Below are 20386 nucleotides of genomic sequence, written 5' to 3'. Positions count from 1 at the left end.
TCCTGCCTTTGGCTTGATTTTCCCGTCGTACAACGTTGCTACACCAAAGTTACTTCATGCTTTTTCCTTTTAAGTGTCCCTTTGTCTTTCCTATATCACCAATTTTAGATTATACTGCTTTCTTAAAGGCGGAAGTAGTGCACAGAGTAAAACCCTAACATTTTTAGAAGCTATACAGCATTATATTGTAAACGTGTAAAAATTCTTAACAAAGTTAGTGGTTTGGAAGGATTTCCATGAGAACTCGTTCGGCTAAAAGGTAGTAAATTCCTTAAAATAACTGAACTTTGGCTTATAACAAGGTCATTGTTTGGCAATGTCCACATTTGAAAAACTTTCCAGAGCTAAGAGGAGGAAACGATTCTGAGACAATGTACCGATTTAAAAAATAAAGACAAGAAGTTAACGTTTGCATTATTTGCCAATTACTGCTTTCCTTTCTTCCAACTTTTTACCTCAATTCTGAATAAATTGGACCATGTGAAGAATTAGATTAACTTTCCCCCTTTTTTTTTTTTGATTGAAATTGGTTTTGCAGAAGTGGAAATTTGGCAGCAGGTATGGAAAGTAGCAAATCAGTTTACAGTGTTCTGTGCTTCTTAGTTTAATGAAACCCACAAGAATGAGGAAAGGCTGCATGGCTTCAAATAAGAGAAGGCTCTAGGTAAAAAGTGTAGGTTTTGCCTTTTCTGGAATTTTATTTTTACCCTTATTAGTTCAGTAACATGTAGAACAGCATGTCCAGACTTTAGTTGGGTAATAGTGACCTCCAAATGGGTGGAATTTCAATTCCCAATAGTTATTTTTTGATGATTTGATGGAGAAAAGGCTGGGAAATATTTTCTAAGAATTGTGTAAAATGAAGAGGAATATGGTAATTTAAAAACAACAGCAGGGGTGCCTGGCTGGTTTAGTCAGTAGAGCATATGATCCTTGATCTTAGGGTTGTGAGTTTGAGCCCCACACTGGGTGTAGAAATTACTTAAAAATAAAATCTTAAAAAACAAAATAAAAACAACAACTGTGACCTACTGGAATATAAGCAATTGGCTGATGTTCTAAACTTGACCTCTAATGATGTAGTAGAACCATGTATCTAATTTCAGTTAAAAGGACCAATTAACTTGGGAATATCTGAAACATCTGTGTTCCTTTCAAATAAAATATGGTAGGTGGACATTTTTTTTTGAATGATGGTTTTCATCATCAATATATGTTTTTCAGCCAGCTGGAGCTCTAGCAAGCCTGTTAGACATAGCATGGCTAACCTTTAGTGTACCCAAGTTGGTATTATATGGGTTACTTCCAAATAGATGTTATCTTTTCATCTGTGAATCGTCATAGGTTTCTGTAGGTGGCCCGGTCCTGCTTTCCAAGCCGATTTCCTCTCTGTGTTTCTTTAACTCCCTCACTTCATTCTTCCCTGTGGCCCTTTCTATTACCACCATTGATGGGTTGCCATCACCTGAAGCCCACATTAAAATGCTTGCGGATATCACCTAAACATCCACCTTCGCAGCAGGTGCTGTCTGCTGGGGGGGTTTGCTGTGTATTTGATGTATTTTTAAAAGTATTTTTATTTATTTATTTACTTTTAATGTTTATTATTCATCTTTGAGAGAGAGAGAGAGAGAGAGAGAGAGCGAGCGCGAGCGCACACAAGCGGGAGAGGGACAGACAGGGAGACACAGAATCTGAAGCAGGCTCCAGGCTTTGAGCTGTCAGCTCAGAGCCCAACATGGGGCTTGAACTTACAAATCTTGAGATCATGATCTGAGCCAAAGTCAGATGCTTAACTGACTGAGCCACCCAGGCACCTCTGATGTATTTGTTTATTTATCTATTCAGAGAGAGAGAGAGTGAGAGCAGGGAGGGGCAGAGAGAGAGGGAGAGAGAATTCCAAACAGGCTGTGCACTGTAAGTGCAGAGCCTGATGCAGGGCTCCGTCTCATGAGCCATGAGGTAATGACCTGAACCAAAATCAAGAGTCAAATGCTTAACCGTCGAGCCACCCAAGAGCCCTGTGCTATGTGTTTGAACATATATTATTAGGGGGGCTAAGGAGGGCTACCTAGATCTGTAAATGACCCAGTGCTTTTCAGTGGTATGTTACTGGACCACCGTATTGGCATCCCCTGGGAGCTTGTTGGAAATGAAGAATCTTGGGGCTCACTACAGACCTTCTGAGTCTGAATCTGTCCTACACTGGAATGCAGAGTGGTGCTTATACTGGTCCCATTTGATTTATTAAAAAAAATTTTTAATGTTCATTCATTTTTGAGATACAGAGTGTGAGTGGGAGAGGGGCAGAGAGAGAGGGAGACACAGAATCTGAAGCAGGATTCAGGCTCTGAGCTGTCAGCACAGAGCCCCATGTGGGGCTCGAATTCACTGACTGTGAAATCATGACCTGAGCTGAAGTCAGACGCTTAACCGCCTGAACCACTTAGGCAACCTTATACTGGTCCTATTTTTTTTTTAATTTTTTTTTTTGAGTTTATTTATTTTTGATAGAGACAGAGTGCCAGCATGAGCTGGGGAAGGGCAGAGAGAGAGGGAGACACAGAATCCGAAGCAGACTCTAGGCTCCAGGCTGTCAGCACAGAGCCTGGCGCGGGGCTCAAACTCACGAACTGTGAGATCATGACCTGGGCTGAAGTTGGACGCTCAACCAACTGAGCCACCCAGGCGCCCCAATACTGGTCCTATTTTAATGACCATTTACAAGTTTATCAAAGCACTGGAAGCCAAAGAAAAAAATCCTTTAGCAATAGAATGTGTTTTCATTAAGTTATTTCAGAATACTGGAGACTTTATTTGATAAGTTCATGCACATATAGTGCAGATACATTTTCTATTTGCCTCCAGCAGAGAACAGTTAGCTCCTTTCTGCCTTCTGGTTAGTCATGAGTCTTGCAGGACTGTGCTGTGAAGGATCATCCTTTAGGACACTCTAAAGTTTTACTAGTAGACTAGAGTTTGGTCTTCTCTGCAGGTTCTGAGGGTAGGTGGACAAAATAGGGGACAGGTGATGTGACAAATGTGAGGTAATTAATTAATTAATAGTTTTTAATCAGTTCAGTGCCTTAACTACTTAAGTGCTTAGACTAGTGTTTTAGCACTGCAACTCATTGGCAGGTCATGAAATCCTTTCAGTAGGTCACACCAGCATTTGAAAAGTGATGTGCAAAAGAAGAGAAGATAGAATGTAGTTCATGTAATAAGTCTAAGTAGTGGTTTTAGAAACTTAAAAAAAAGTTATACATGTGTTTATATACATTTGTATATAAAGATATTTAATATCACAACTCAGTGTATGTATATACATATATGCATTTTCATATATATGTATGTGTATAGATGTATGTATATATACACAAATAAATGTATTAAAGTGTTTGAAAGTACAAAATGACTAGTATCACAGGTGAGTTACAGAGGAAGTATTAAGAAGATGTAATCTATATAGTTTAATAGAGGAGAAAGACCAAACAGAGGTTTATCATTGGCCTACTTTACCAAAATTACAAATAAATATCTAGCTATCAATGAAGAGTAAACATTCTGCCATTTAGAAATATTGGGAAATATAGGGTGTTATGTTGTTTAAACCATTGTAGATATAGAGCTATCATAATACCACCAATAGATTTAAGTATTTAGAATCTAATGAGGTAAAGTCAAGACTAAAATGATTTTGGACTTCATTTGATCTTCACTGCTGATTTATACAACTTTCAGATCTTCTGTATTTTTGGTGTTCTCATGGTAAATGCTCAGGACCTGTATACGTGTAAAGGATGGAGAGGCATCCTTTGAGCCCACTGAATGCTCATTTCCAGGTTCCAGGCATGTACTCTTGGTTACTTAGTGTACTGAAGAAGACCTTAGCTACCACTGAAGGTTGAGGAGTCTAGTTTTTGCCTCTTCTCAACCTTCTTTCTGTTCCTATGTCTTTAGCATCTGGCACAGGGCTTGGCATGTTTAACATCTGGTAAGTCCTTGTTGAATGAATACATGACTCACTAGATGTTCATTTTTCTTGAGTAAATGCCAAGTCCTTACAATTGCCTGCAAGCTCTTGTGACCCCCCACTGCCTCTCTGACCTCATCTCCTGATGCTTTTGCCCTCATTCACTCCATCCAGCCACGCTGCTTCTTTGTTCCTGGACCCCTTTCTGAAATGTTGTTTCTCAAACATCCATGTGCCAGACCCCCTTACCCCTTTCTAGCCTTGCTCAGATATCACCTTCTCAGGGAGCATTCTCTGGCACTGTTTCCTTCTGGCTGTACTGGCTGTCCTCTGTTCTGCTCTGCCCTTGCCTTTCTACATGGCCCTTACCATTTCTGAGCAAGTTGCTTAATTTACCTGTTGAGTAGGTTTATCATTCAACTCTCCACCCTTGTTTTGCTCACGGATATGCCCAAGTGCCTGGAATCGTGTCTGGCACTTGGTGGGTGCTCATACAGCCTGCCAGTGGAGTGCATGGTTAATGAGTTTGAGTGTGGAGTTTGACGTACTTGGGTCTCTTCTTTCCACCTCACATGACATGGTGACTTCTCTGGTCTCTTCCTGGAATTTAGCATTGCTCCCTCATAGTACTAGGGATTTAGTGCATAAAACAGCTTTCTACAGAGAATTAGGTCTATATTTAATGTTAAATATTAATAGAGGTCAGTAAAATATTGAGAACAATTTTTATCTTTGGCATATGAAACCAGTCTTGACATTTTATGATAACAGCACAGACTTATTTATGTTTGTCCTGTTTTCCATACTAAATTTTAGAATTTCAGAGAAATAACAATGTGGGTCCTTTTTATTTTTTGATGGTATGTGGTAGAAAAGTTGAGACATAATGGGTCTCCAAAAATATTGCTGCCTCACCAGGCTGGGACTGAGTCTGTTGTGGCTCCTGAGAAGTCCTCGCTGTGCCCTCCCATTGTGCCAGTCTTTGGGGGTCAGGACTCTCATCTGCCAGTGTGGTTCCACAGTATTCACATTTGTTTCTGCCTGTGGAGTGTTCACAGGAAGTGACCAAAAGGGTCTGAAAGAAGTGTGCTTATTGGTGAATGACTTGTTGCTGTTTCCAAACAGAATCATAAAGTCTGAGTTTGAAGAGAATATTACAACAAAAATACACCTTAGTTTTCAAAGGAATTCCCAAGAACAAAGCATATTCTTTTTTTGATACCTCATTGTGCTTTATTTCTTACTATAACCATTTGTTTTGATTTCTCTGTGGATCTGCTAGTAGGATGGAATAGGGCTCAACTCCTGGCTTTGCCTCTTGATAGCTGAATGACCCTGGACAAATCACCTAATTCTCTAGACTCTGGTTGTCTCATCTGTCAACTGGAGATACTAATAACATCCATACAGGGTTGCTGTGAGGATTAAATGAGATAACATACATAGCGTGCCACACGGTGGGAGGCACTGAGCAACGGTTAAATGAATGTTAGCTTTATGGTTATTGTTACTATTATTACCTAGAAATGAATGACCGAGATGCCTGAGTATCTTTATCTGTTTAATTTTTTCTTGTTATAACTAATTAAGTATCCAAACAGGAGGTCAAAAAGGGCAGAGAACAGAACACTTGGGCCAGAACTCAGAATCCTGAGTATGCAGAGCTGTTTCTTGAAGCAGGCCTGCCTTGCTGTCAGGCATGTTGAAGTCTCAGGGCCCAGTGCTGTGTGGTAGGATATGTGGGTCATTTGGACATTTATCTTTATAATGTCAGTGGCAATTTTTCTTTCTTATGAGGTAGGCTCTGTAATAAGCAGATGCCAATGGCATGGTGGGAGAAGCAAGAGGCCCAGGTCTTTGCCCCTGGGACTTGACTGATCTGTGTGACTTGGTCAGCATGCTTCACCTCCTCTGCTCCTTGGTTTCTTTCTCACTCACACAAAGGGACAGGGCTTGAGACATCAAGTGTGAGAGCTTGTAAGATGTGAAAGGTGGGAGTTTACCTCAAGTCTTCCTCTGAGGCTGCTATTCTGGGGAATGCCAGCTATGGAGATACACGTATGGTTGGGCATTGCACGGTGGGTGGGTGGGTTGGGGGGTACAAGGAAGGAAGTGTATTGTATTAAAAACCCAGAAAATGTGAGACTTGTTTTTAAGAGTTGGTATTCTCATGGAGGAGTTCTGAGTAAACATGAGGAAGGGTATATGCAGACAGCCCAGAACACTGAAAACTGAGTGAGGAGGACTGTGGAGGGTGAGGTAAACCAGGGGGACTTTTGGATAGAGGTACTTCTGTTATGAGTCATATGTATTAGCATCCAGTTTCCTCTGTTCAGAAGCAATGCTGCTCTATCATTTGACTATATTAATACTTATGATCAAATACTAAGGCCCTTACAGTCTCTCTAACACTGTGCCCTGACCTGCAAGGTAGATAACCTTATCTTTATTTGTTAGCTGTTGTGTCTCAGAGATGACGTGATTTGCCCTGGTGTTGCAAGCAGTAAGTGGTGGATTTGGATTTGAACTCAGGGCAGGCTGTGCCTGTGGCTCTTTTACTCTCCCAGTCCACATGCTCATGGAGTTCCTGCGATAGTGACTTGAGTGTTTGATTCCTGCTTTGGCTTGTAACGGATATGGTAACATCTCCATTTGGATGTTCACTAGTATGCTTTAAAGGGTATAATTTGACCCTGAGAACTCCTTCCAGGATGCTTGAGAAATGAGACAGTACTTCATTGCTTAAGAAGCAAAAGAGGATCTTGATGTCTCCCAGTCATTATTGTTAGGGTCAGGCGTAAGGCAGGGTAAGGATAGGAGTCAGAGGCTAACAAATTTTATCAGTCAAAGGCTTTATTTGGGAACTAAGGTCTCAGGCGAGGTCCCGTGACTCAGGGAGGGAGAGAGAGAGAGAAGAGAGAGAGAGAGAGAGAGAGAGAGAGAGAGAGAGAGAGAGAGAGAGAGAGAGAGAGGAGTCAGGGAAGTCGCCCCCAGGTGTGGTGGGGTGGGGTTTTTAAGCTGCCCCGGTTCCGGGTTTAGGGTTTAGGTCCGGGTGGGTCTTTTTCGTGTCTGGTCGTGCTGTCGCTCGGTGATTGGTTGACCTCCAATTCATTCTGACACGCTGCTAGGGGGCTTTTCATTGAGTTGCTCTGGCAAGATGGCCGTCCCCTCTACTGTGGTTCCAAGGACATCCTAACAATTATCAAGTTTTTCATTACTTTAAAGTATTTTGTGATCTTTTGTGGAGGTGTCAGCCTTTGTCTTTTCCCCCTCCAGTTTGGAAATATCTAGGAAACTTCATTGTTGGATTTGAATGTCACTTAAAAGAAATCATCCCCTTTGTTATAGTTTCTTGAAGGGGCTCATGCTAGCGTTGTTGAAAACTTTTTTCACCTTTTGTGCTTTGGAACATTTAGTTCTGCCTTTACGGGTCCTGAAGCATTCCATCTTAAGATTTTCCAAGCGTACTCAGCGCGTGCCTGCGCGCGTGCCTACTACTGTGCGTGCGCGCTCATGTGCATCTGTGCGCGCGTGAATGCGTCGGTCACCTTACCCGGCAGGAGCCTGGGATGCCATGTTGGCTTTGATGCTGTCTTGCTGTGCAGGGTTGCCCAAGGGTGGCTTTGTCCTAGTTTCCTCGTAGGTAGTTCAGGCCTTTATAAAGCTTAGCTGTGGGAGCTTCAGAACTTTTGCAGCCTGAAGAGCTCAAGCCAAAACAGCAGGGAAGATAGGAAAACCTACCTGTTTAGCCATAGGCAGATGGACTGTTTTTGCTTTGATTGAAAGATTTTCCTTGGTTGAAGGGTGAGGCGGGGCAGGGAAGCCTGTGAAGGTCCGTTGGCCACTCCACTGCCCTGTGAGTGCAGCCCTCGAAGTTGTTCCTGTCCTTCGCTGGCTGGGAGGAAGTGTGAGTGTGGGAGCCCCCCTGCACTGCCTTACTCCAGTGTTCGCACCCCGTGAGGGTCTTTGGGGGGCAGGTCTTTGAGAAGGCTAGCCACTTCAGCTATACCCCAGGAAAGGTCCCCTTGTACGGTCCTCTGTGCTCCAAAAGATGACTTTTGGGTGTGGCTATCGCCGTGCTTTATTTCTTCCTGGCAAGCAAAGTGGGACTGTTTCTTTGTTGCATCTGCTTTAAAGAGGTCCTTCGTTTCTATTTTGGGAACAGAATCTCTGTTAGAAGTAAGCTAGACAGCCGACAGAAGGCGGCTGGCTTTGGGATCCCTCTCGATAGTCCTGGTCCTGGCTGGCTTCGTTGTTGGCTGGGAGTTGCCCAAAGCCGCCCTCTTCAAGTGCGTTCCTGGATTTTGAAAGGCAGGGATGAAATGGTCGGTGATGCTTTGTTAAGATGCAATTTGTCAAACTCTTAGTTCTGGCCCTGAGGCTGGAGCCTGTATTCATTAGCTTTGCATTTCACCCTGGGCTCTGCCGGGAGGCTGCTGGCGGTGCTCCCTGACTGCCTGACCCTTCCCCAGGGCAGAGTCAGCTAGTGAGAGATCCTTGTGCTTGGTACTTGGGCTGCAAAAACATACCTCTGGCCCAGTACTTCTTGGCATCAGTTTACTCTGAACTCAGTCCCCCAGAGAAAGACACCAACTGTATGGCAGTTATGGGTTGAATAAATGCACACGTGCCTTTTATGCCCTCAAGACATGCCTGATAAAAATTTTTATGCATCTGTGGTAGAAGTGTAGTTCCATCCTTAAGGAACGTCTCAACATTTCTGAAAACTGATGTAGAGCAAGTACAGTTTTGGGAAGGAGACCTCTGTTTTCTGTTTTTCTTGATCTGTTTCCGTAGCACCAAATAAGTATATTAACTACTACTTTGTGTTTTTTCCTCTCCCAACTTATAATTTACACAGAATGGCTCTCTCGTCTCCAGGCATCATTGTGTTTTAAATGACTCCAGTTCCTAGCTGGAGCCAGACCTGTTTTAGAGAAAGAAAGCATGCAACTAGATTTCTCTCTTAACCTTTGTCTGCAACAAATGTCTTCCTTTATTTTAAAGCGAGTGAGAATGCTGTGAAGGTTAAGAAGAAATGCGCCTCTCTTCCCTTATGATTTTTCAGTCTACTGCCACTTATGTATCTCCTTGGGGCAAGGGAGGTGACCTCCTTGCTTCATATTACTTTCCAGGAATATCTGCAACTCTGCCTCTTGCGCTGCCTCTCACTAGCTCATGGTTTTCAAACTGTGGCCACTCAACCTACAGTACTAGGTAAACTTCTGGAAATGTGTCAGGAACATGGCACTCAGAAGAAGATGGTTTGAGGCTAGTGAGATCATCATCCCCACAGGACCATACTTTATCACTTAGGAATATCACTTAATATTCCTCAAATATTTAGAGCAGCATGGTATGGTACATGTGTGAAGAACTCTTCCAGCATCTTCTCTGAGGGTCTATGTTCATTAATTCTTTTTAGGGTCTTTCTCTTGGGTGAACCATTCTTCTGAATGCTTAATTTCCTTTGTGGGGGCATAATATTAACGCCCAGTCTTCTTATTTTGAAGCACTGGAGTTTGTGTTGAGCTGTATTTGTGAGATTATGGAAAAGTCATGCACTTATTAGAGCTGAGGGTGGAGGGAACAGGGTGGGGACTATAAACTGGGTCTGTTTCTTTCTTTGCACGGGGAGGGGTCAGCTCAGTGACCCCTTCAGTTCCCTGTAGTGGGTCATTGATTATTTTCACACAGAAGAGTTGGGCCCAAGAGAGTTAAAATTATGCTGAGAAGAAGAGGTGAATTTATTGAAATTCTCTGCCTCCTATGTCATGGAACTGGTGTTTTTCATTTTTCTTGGCTTGAGTGAGAGAAATCTGCTGCCTGAGAGGCTCAGCACCAGGGAGTAAACCCTGGAGATAATGTTAAGGTTTACTGAGTGATTTATGGGGGAGTTGGAATATATAATACAATCATGCATATAGATTTCAGGAGAGTAGTGAATGAAGTTTTTATTTTGTGGTCTTTTAAGTAATTTAACTGATTTGAATGTTTTAAAAATCACTCTTTTATTAAACTAGTCCTTTCAAAATCTAAAATAAAGCTTTAGTCACAGTCTTCTTTATAATAAAAAAACAGTAATTTATCTCTTAAGGAGAGCAGAAACAATAGATTTACATATGCAACTTTTATTTTAAACAGGGCTTAAGGGGTACATGGGTGGCTCAATCAGTTAAGTGTCCGACTCTTGGTTTCAGCTTAGGTCATGATCTCAAAGTTCGGTGAGTTCGAGCCCTGCATCAGCCCTGCTCCTGCACTGACAGTGCAGAGCCTGCTTGAGATTCTCTGTCTCCCTGTCTCTGTCCCTCTCCTGCTCACACACTTGCTCTCAAAACAAACAAACAAACAAACACAAACCAAAAAATACCCACTAAAAAAATAAATTGGGCTTAAGTAAAATCTTGCTTAAAAGAATTAAAAAGCATCAGTTTAAAAAAAATTGTGGGGTGCCTGGGTGGCTTAGTTGGTTAAGTGTCCAACTTTGGCTCAGGTTATGATATTGGGGTTCACAGGTTCGAGCCCCGTGTTGGGTTCTGTGCTGACAACGCAGAGCCTGGAGCCTGCTTCAGATTCCGTGTCGCCCTCTCTCTCTGCTCCTCTCCAGCTCACACTCTGTCTATCTCTCAAAACTAATAAAAAAAACATTAAAAAATTAAAAATAAAAAAATGTTAAAGCCCTTTTGTCAGGAAGTTGGATTAGCATTTTGTTTCATAATTAGAGTTGGGTTTTTTGACTTACACAGGTTTTTCCATTTTGGTTGGGAGTGAATGATTGATATGAATGGAAAACTAAGAGTGAGTCACAAATTCTTACTTTGGAAAATTTCTTAGGGATTTGTTGTTGTGGTTGTTGTTTTTAACCTTTAGCTAAATGCCAGAAAAATGGCAGCGGTATTTGGCAAAAGTAGTGACTACTGAGAAACATTTGTAAGCATTGACTCAGGTTCACAGGTACAGTGAATTAACCTGTACTGGAGTAATTGTGGATTCATCATTTGGGGATAGAGCATGAGGCTGTGTCTTCCACCTATTTTGTAATTAATTTAGGGGCACCTAGGTGGCTCAGTCGGTTGAGCGTCCGACTTTGGCTCAGGTCATGATCTTGAGGTTTGTGAGTTCAAGCCCTGTGTCGGGCTCTGTGCTGACAGCTCAGAGCCTGGAGTCTGTTTCAGATTCTGTGTTTCCCTCTCTCTCTGCCCCTCCCCAACTTGCGCTCTCTCTCTCTCTCTCTCTCTCTCTCTCTCTCTCTCTCTCTTTCTCTTCCTCTCAAAAATAAATAAAAACATAAAAAAATTAATTTAGAGGCTCTGAGCTCTGCTTTGAAGGATTGTATAAATTCTATTGCTTTGGCTTTATTGCAGTAAACCCAGAGATCGACAAATCATAACTCTTTTAATTTGGTTTATTTAAAAAAAATGTTAAGGCCCTCCCAGGTGTCACATACTCTAAGGGGATGCCAGGATGATGATGATGTGGTTCTTGTCCACCAGGAGCTCATTGTCAAGAAGGAGAAATAAATTTTCACTTATGGCTGGATGAGGCAGGTAGGAAGCGTTGTTCAGTTGTACCAGTTACGGATGCATGTAATATATATGTATTTAAGTATATCCCTATACTTAATTATGAAGTTAAATTCATTTTCTATTGCTGCATAACAAATTGCCATAAAAATGTCTTAAACCAGCACCCATAAATTATCTCATAGTTTCCATGGGTCAGGAGTTTGGGCATGGCTTAAATGGTTCTTTGCTCAGGATCTCAGAAGTCTGCAGTCAAGGTGTGGGCCTCGAGGTATGAGTGGGAAGAATCCACTTCTAAGATCATTTAAATTGTTGACAGAATTCATTTCCTCGTAGCTATCGGACTGATGCTCCTTTTTCTTTGCTGGATATCTCTCTCTCAGCTCCTGGAGGTCTCTGCAGTTCCTTGCCATGTGGCCTTTTCACAGGCCCTGTCACGATATAGCAGCTTCTTCAGAGCTAGAAAGGGAGTCTGTCACTCTTTAGTCTGCTGAGATGGAGTCTTATATAGCATTGCCTGATCAAGGGAATGACATGTCATTACTTTTGCCATATTTTGTTGGTTAGAAGCAAGTCACAGGTTTGCCTGCACTCAAGAGTAATTTTGCCCACCAAGGTACATTTCTGGTTATTTGACCAACTTCTTTTCCCAATTAATCTGAACATTTGAATCCTAGGAAGACTGATGATAGCAGTCCCAGTTGGGGAATAAAAACTACTGTTTGGAAAACCAGAAGTGGATTGTTTCTTCTCTTAGCAGATAGAAAACAGGAGGAGAAAGTAATGTCTGTGGGTTCACAGTATTGATAGTAAGGGGTTACATAAAAACAGCGACCTGTTTGGCTCATGTGTTCAGGGTGGACCTCCATAGGAATCTCTCAGGATCCTCTGGCTAGACGTAGTTATTTTTTGTCCGGATGTCTTAGCATTGGCTGATCACCCAGGAGTGACATATGGCAGGAACACACTTTGAGGGACAAGTCTCCTGGAGGGTACACTATAGCACACAAACTAGACAGATGGTAGCTTATTCAACCTTGGACAGGAGTGTAATCCTACACATTGGCAGGCTGGGTGCTGAGAGGTGCTTGTGGTATCTGAGGCAGAGCTGACTGAGTTTACCTGAAACTGCTTTGTAAGGCACAAGGCAGTCACCTTATATGACCTGGAGTGTGTGATGCACACAGAGCATACTCATCGAGTTGGGGTGAGGATGATCGTGATAGATTGTGTGAACTGGAACTGGACAAAGTCTAGAGCTCCAGACTGGAGGATGTTCTACCTGCAAGGTGAAGGGCAGGTGGAAAGACAAGTCTTTCAGACAGAACCATGGATGTTCACCCTAGGGTCTTCACTAAGCAGGGGTCAGTGTTGCTTCCGCAAAATTAAACATATTGCATGGGAGGAAAAAGGTGCCACTGGTCCTGCCTCTCTTTACAGTTAAGGATTGTGTGGATCCATGTGCTTACAAGATGATTTGGACTGTTAAGAAAGAAAGTGGGCTTTACAGAGCCATACTTAGTACGTCTATGATTAGAACCCCCCCCCCACCCTCCAAATCCAATAAGGACATTGTTCATAATTTGTTCTTGGTCCTTCATTGAAGAAAAGGTCTGTGTGTTTGGAGAATGAATCATATCTCTTTTGTTTGGAAGATAAGAACAGGGGCCCCTTGTGGATGCTAGAGAACTGATAGGGGGATTTTGTCCCTAGCTCAGTCATGTCCCTTATCTGAGATTTTTTTGCTGTAATTCTCTCTTCATTATTTGATGCTTATCTTTGTGTTCTTCTTTTATTCATTTTAGTAATTGTGGCTCAACTGTTTTTTGGAACTTGGGGAAAGGGGTAGTCTGTTAAGAGAAACCATGAAATGGCTCACTGAAATTCTTTATTTTTCCTTTTAGCAGTTCAAGCTCTATATTTGTAACATCACACTGCTATCTCCTGATTGGACCATTTTCAAGAACTCACATCTTTTTCATACAGCTTAAAAGGTGAGTAGAACTTAAGACTCTTCTCTTTGATGTTTGTGAAGCAAAGCTTGTCACAGTGCTAACCTCTTAAGAAAGTTGTGTAATTTCTAGGCACAAAAACTATTTACTAATTTAGTTTTTTCTGGTACGAGGAAAGTTGCATGATATCAGATTGAATGTGGCTTTTCTTTTTTGTTTATAATTCACTTTGGGCTGTGAATGTATATAAAATATGTATTTCTAGATTTACTGAAAAAATAGTCTTACTGTTCAACTTGTATTTGTTGCTGAGCCTGAGCATTTAAAGCCCAGATACTTAAAAACATTTAAGGTCAGTGGGAAATGGGATTCTTTCTTTCTCATTCTAAATTCTTTGTTTTGTTTGATTTCCTACTTCATAAAATGAGGATAACAGTGGGATTGCCATGAGAAATAAATGAGCCATCATACTTAATACAGCATCTGGCATATAGCATACACTAAATAAATACTAGTTCCTTTCTCTTTCTTAGCTATTGTGACATCAGGTGCGTAGGTTTTTCTTTCCCTGTATTGATAGCCTGTATGGTTTATACTGTGAAGTGGGGGGGGGGGGGCGGGGGTGACCTAATTTGCTGCATTTGGTCTTACATTTGTGTGCCTGTGTGTTTCTGTTGGAGAGTGGATGAGCATTGGGTTATCTGGAAGCTTAGGTGATCCCTATGTATTTTGGTCATCTCTGGACATCCTCAGATCCAAAGATCAATTCAAAGGCTGCCCTTGTTGGGGGACAGTCAGTGAAGGTGCTGGGAGGGTGCCAGGAGCATCCTACCCTGCCTCAGCTTGCCTGCCCTGAGCTTTTTACTTTAGGTGTACCTCTTTAGCTCTTGGTGCCTCTGTTTTGTCAACTCTTAATTGATTTTAGTGATTCTTGTTCTGCCTAATTGCTAGGCTGTAGGGAACATTAAATGAAAAAATACATGAGGGTCTTCAGGAAAGTAAGAAACTCTGTAAAATATAAGGTGCAACTTTTTCCTAAAATGTAATATGCCAGGTATGACTCATTGTTTATTCCAAGTTTCTTACTAGAATGTAAGCTTTAAAAGGGCAAGAATCTCCCTCCTTCCCTTCTACTGCCTAAAGCAGTGCCTGGTACAAAGGAGCTCAGTAGAACTTTTGTCAAATGAAATGAATTGATAAAGACACTCCCCTCCCCCACTGGAGCATATCCAAGCTTTTTTATTTGTGGTTGCATTTGGAAATAGATGAGGCAATCTATTAACGTGCTCCCTCACTGAGGCACACAGACCCTTGAATTTAAATGGACTTTTCATAGTGTGGACCCTTCCTAAAACTAAGTGCTATGAAGCCCGCGGTATGTAACAACCCACACTCTCTGAGTCCATGTTGGGTGCATTTCCTTTCTGTTGTTGAGTGGGTGCAATTTGTATGTGTTTCTTTCCTGAGTGGATTTTACTATTAAGTATCTGAAATATACTTTACTTTCAGATATTTTATTCAGATCCTTTATTTTCAGATATTCTACTATCAGGTATTTCAAGCCCATTTGATGTGCTATTCCAGGGTAGGTGGTAAGCTTTCATGGGGAGTATTCCAGCTATGTGCCTTAAAGATATATTCGGTGACTGACGAAATATTTCTTATTCATGTGATTCTTTATTGCCTCATAGGGCAGCATTTTGAGAATCCCTTACCTTCCCTTACTTGGTGAGTGTTGATGAATTGTGCTATTTTTCTTCCATAATTTGGCATACCCACCACCACCTTAAGGTGGGAGGCAGCAACTCATCTCTACCAGGGCCGAAGAGAGTGCAGGCATAACTTAGTTTCTTTTCCATCATCTCAGATACAGTTCTCTTTAACTTTACTTACCGAAAACTAAAACCATCTTCACTTAGAATTTTACTGGGTAACCAGAGCTACCACTGGACTATGCTCCTAAGGACAGTGCAGCTTTATTTATAAAATTTTGACAAATGTAGACATATACTTGCAAATTACATAAAAACCCGATTTCCCCCCATATATGGAGTTACCTCATTCTGTCAGCTATTTTAAGCAACTTTCAAAATTGGTAATGGAAAACTTTTTCTTGACTACATTCCTCTATATGGATTTTAAATGAAATACAAAGCTTTGTTGCTCCTTATGAACATTAGAATAGTTGAAGAACAGACCCCTGTCTGCAGAACTGCATGTTGCTTTGTGTATCTCGGGTCACTTTCAAGCACATACTTGGATTCTGAGGTGTTGCAAGAACTTTCACACCTCTAAAATAGGTTCTTACAGCTGACTGTCCTGGAATTTATATTTGCTTTGTTACTTGTAAAATTCTGTCTCTCAAAGCTCACAGCTGGACCGTGAGACATTCCTAAGTGCTGATAAGATGGACAGGTGGCATTACCACTGTGCTTCAATTACTTGGCTGGATTTTTGCATTAACTGCAGAATGTGCTTGTCTTACTGAACAGTGGGTTTTTTGGACTTGGTTCTAAAATGGAGTTGGGTCCCCATGTTTAGGTTGTTATTAAATGTATTTCAGAATTTTAACCTCTCCGATAAATTTGAAGACAGATGCCTCTTCGGTGTGTCACATTTGTAAAGTGTAGTTGGAAACACGGCCTTTGGCTCAAATTCTGTCCTTGCCACTTTCATTCACATTTTTACTCTGACAAGTCCTAAGCCTCTCTGAGTCTGAGCTTTTCTCATCTTTAAATGGAATAATATTTATCTTGTGGGATTTTTGTGAAGATGCCTCATTCGGCATTCATGCATAGTGGGAGTTCAATAAAATGCCAGTTATTTGCCATCCAAATACTAGCTCTTACTCAAGCACCATGTGCTGGCAGGATCAGAGGAGGAGAAGGAGCAGAGGCGCAGACCTCTCTGTCCTCTCTCAGGGTGAAGGAGGTTTGCTGAGGAATTTCCTGAGGCATCTTCTTGCTGGAGCCAGGTGTGGTGGATTGCTGGTGCTGGTGACTTGACTGAGCACAGTGCCTCTGGGATATAGGTGAAGAAATCCCTAATTCAAGCTTTTTGCACCATCTCCTGTCTTTGTCATGAAAGAAGAAATCTCAGACTTAGATCTGGTTGGCTCTCAGCACAGATGAAAAAGGTTCAGATGGGGAAAATCCCACCTCTCTTTTGGTTTCCTTTAAGGTCCTTAAAGGACCTGAAGTAGCTGGTGAGGAATTGGGAGCCTTGTGAAAGTCTTCCTGCATAAGACCTGTGGTCCCAGTGGGGAGATACTCCAGCATTAAAACATCACCTCAGATACCAGCCTGGCATTCCTGACTTCTTGGCTTTGTGTTAAATTTAAACTTTTAAAGTTTAAAAACCAAAGAGGATCAATAGTGCTGGGAGAAGCAACACCTTTGAGTGTAGGTCCCTGCTTTCTACACTGGTAAATAAAGCAATGCCTATTTTCTCCAGATGTTTCCTTGGCATGTACAGTAAAATAGATTAAACTGTGAAAATGTGATCAAACAAAAACATTTGGAGCTGTGGTATAAATGACCATATTGTGCTGGAGGTTCCCTAACTTGAAGGAAAATTTAAACTCTGCTTTACAATTAGGTTAGGATCATTCAAAGGCTGCACTGAAACTTCCTGTCTGTGTGAGAAGCCAGACAGTGGTGGACTGGTGCCTCTCTGGCCTTCTAGTTTGTCATTAGAGAAGTGACACCAAAGTTCCCAGTGGGAGGGGTCCTGGGAGGGATCCCAGGTTGACTAGTTCCGGGTTGCCCCTGGGCTTCCGAAAGAGTTTTTGGGTTCTCGAGGCCTCATTCAGGCCCTCCTGCTTCCCACTTCCTTTCCCTTCTCTCTCCTCTGTGTCAGGGACCTCAGGTCTGAAGTCCATCTCACTGCTTTCCCCTCATTCTTTAGATTTAAGTTTAAGAGTGGCAAAAGAAAAATCGAAACTCAGCAAGAGCATCAGGGATGCTTTGTGCCATGTTTGAATTAGGAAAAACCAGCAATGTGAAGAGGAAGTCCAACAAGCAGGACCACCACTTTTAGAGACAGGGAAGAGAAACTTGTTATCTCGGTCATTTTTGTCTGTGGTCTGGGAACTTGGGAAATTTTCTTTTCCTAATTTGTTGGATTCTGTCCTCCTATTATTGGACTATATTATTTTCTTAAAGTAGACTCATTCAGGGCTGGATCAGAAAAATACCTTTTCATTTTGCTTTAAAATCAAAAAGAGTGTGCTAACAGCTTCGTCAGCCCATGCCTAGCACAGTTGTGTCAAACTGCTAAAAAGCTAGCAAATTTTCCACCTAAAATTTTTGTGGGGGAGGTAAGAGTAGGGGGCGTGGGGAAGAGTATAAAAATAAACCTTTCAGAGATTCTGGGTTGCTTGGTGGCATGTGTATTTTTCCATGGTGAGGGAGGTTAGAAATAGCATTGCTTTTTATGGGAGTCTCAGCAGCAGCTCAGAAGTTTGGCTTTGTGGGCTCAGTCTCTCTGTGTGGGTGAGGCAGCTTCTGCAGCCTGTGGGGTGGGGGGCCATGCCTGGCAGCATGCTCTGGCACTGTCACTGTCACTGTGTGTCTTCCTGCCTCCCCAACCCCCGCTTGGTGTCACCCGGATGAACAGCACTCAAGTGTAAAATGTGCTTACCAAGGTCAGGTTCTTGTGATGACTTGCCTGTGGCAACTGATGCCAATTGTAACAGACTGAGTCTCAGCGGTCCCCACAAAGTCACATTGGTACCTGTGTGAGGGCAGTCACAGGGAGCAGGTATCATAATCTGGGAGGGAGTCATCCTTCAGGGCTGCTGTGTGTCAGACTGGCTGAACCTCTTGAGCTTATGTGATCTCCCTTAGAGTCTTGATATCAGTGGGGTGGATGGGCCACCCTATCAAAAGGAGTCCTTATGGATTTTTGAAATTTGTTAGTTACATAATTCTCACAAATGGAGGTAGGTTGCCAAATGTTTCTCAAACTCAACATAGAATGGAAATGGAAGGAAGCAGCCACTGGGACAGAGGTTTTTAACCTCCAGGGGACCCAGGACATATGTGAATTCCTTGAAATTGTGCCTGTTCCTGCAGAGAAAGCCAAGGCTTTGATGGGATTCTCAGTAAGATTTTGACCTCCAAAAAGGTTAAGAGCATTCGCAGTAGAGCATGAGACGTGAAGTTCATTTAACTCGGAAAAATCATTTTGGAAATGTAATGAGTGTGGGCAGAGAGAGATGTCGACAGGCAGAGGGAGGAGAGGGATCCAGTTATAAATTGTGTAACCTAACAAAAAAGGGGACTATTGGAGGTTTCCACTGGGGTTTTGTTTTGTAGGCTTTCTTCTTGAACTTCATGTAATATTTGTTTTTGTGTTGGAGATGGTTCCTGCTGAAGGCTGCTCGGTTAACTTTGCCAGCTCAAGAAGAGAGGTGTCTGCTGCTTTTAGGATGTCTGGGGTCTGTGTGGATTCAGCCTGACATCTGGGATCTATTGGGATCTTCCTGGGATCTACTTTTCATGGTTCTCCACATTTTCCTACACCTGGAGATTACAGTAGGGAAGTTGGGGGACATACTTGTCTGGAGATGGTGGAGGAAACATCAGGCAAGAAGAGTGCTTCATCTTGGCTTCCACAACTTGCTGTGGGTGTTGGGGATGCTCAGCAGTGCTCTGCTTCAGAACCTTCAGTCTAACTGGGACCATTGTATTTGGGGGACAAGACTGCTGAATAAGGGTACAGATAATTTACAAATACAAAGCATGACAGCGGCTAAATGATCATGTAGGAGAGAGTGCCTAGGACAGGTCAGCAGTGGTACTTACACCCCCTGGGCTGCATGTTCCACTGAGGAACAGAAGTTGTTCTATTGAGTTCACAGAGCTACAGGATCAGGGGGACCATGGTATTGTTGGGCTTGTGAGTTACAACGGTCACTTCTCTGTCTTCCACAGCAACGCTTTGGAAATGGGGCATTTGGGCAGGGAGTACTCATCCTAAGCACTCTCTGACCTGAGTCTGCATTAATTTTTTAAAAGTTTCTAAGTTGCTACCTGTTATGTAGGTTCTGTTCTGTTCTAAAATTTTTCCTGTGCTGTTACATTCCAAGAATATAATGCTTTGGCTTTTTTACTTCTAGACTTGGGTTGAGCTGCATTTACCCAGTACAGTGACTGGGCAGGGAGTTCTACTTCCTCTGGTGTTTAGTCTGGCAACTGCCGCGTGTCCCATTACCACACTCATCGCCGTGTACCCCCAGTGATCTCATAAAAATAAGAAGATGCCATCATTTGAGAAAGAGTTGTTTCTTGGGTCCAAGTAGGTTTGTGAAGTGTTTTTTATTGCTTTGCAAGACATAATGGTACTTTTGAGTTATTATTAAAAGAAATTATTACTATTTAGGTTAGTTACCTGATTTTTGATCTTTAATTAGTTCCTAAATCTTCTATTCCTCCACATTGTAGCATGTGTCAGCATTTTCTTCCCCTCTTAAGGCTGTTAATATTACATTGTATGGATATACTACATTTTGTTTATCCATTCGCTCATTGTTGGACACTTGGCTTGCTTCTAACTTTTGACTATTGTGAATAATGCTGCTATGAACATGGGTGTCCATATATCTCTTTGAATCCCTGCTTTCAGTTTTTTTGGGTATCCTCATTTAAAAAAAATTAAAACTCCCAAAACTTATTTTTTAAAGCACACTCCCAAGTAGATTCTGTTAGGAATTCAAAAGAAAGGTATATTGAAGTGTGGAGGGAATCTACTTGAAACTACAAGATTTATAAATATAAACTAATTAAGGGGAAATAAAAGAGTAAAGTTGAGAACTGTATTATAGAGGTAATAAATATTATCAGCGGCCAATAAGCCTCTAACACATGTTTCTGAGTGAGGCATTATTCTTTTTTTTAATGTTTATTTATTTTTGAGAGAGAGAGACAGAGTGTGAG

At 41.9% G+C, this 20386-nt stretch overlaps 1 long non-coding RNA gene across 2 annotated transcripts in view; it reads left to right on the top strand.

Moving 5' to 3' along the window:
- The window catches only part of LOC122203403, a 181727-nt gene that overhangs the window by 43755 nt on the left and 117586 nt on the right, over positions 1–20386 (top strand). For both annotated transcript variants that reach the window (XR_006195162.1, XR_006195161.1), the window contains exon 2: positions 13401–13490. This is a non-coding gene — a long non-coding RNA (uncharacterized LOC122203403). The remainder of the gene's footprint in view (positions 1–13400; positions 13491–20386) is intronic.

The sequence above is a fragment of the Panthera leo genome, chromosome D3 (genome assembly GCF_018350215.1).
Source record: "Panthera leo isolate Ple1 chromosome D3, P.leo_Ple1_pat1.1, whole genome shotgun sequence".
Taxonomy (NCBI): domain Eukaryota; kingdom Metazoa; phylum Chordata; class Mammalia; order Carnivora; family Felidae; genus Panthera; species Panthera leo.
Note: the sequence above shows the minus strand (reverse complement) of the source record. Positions and strands in the feature narration are given on the sequence as shown.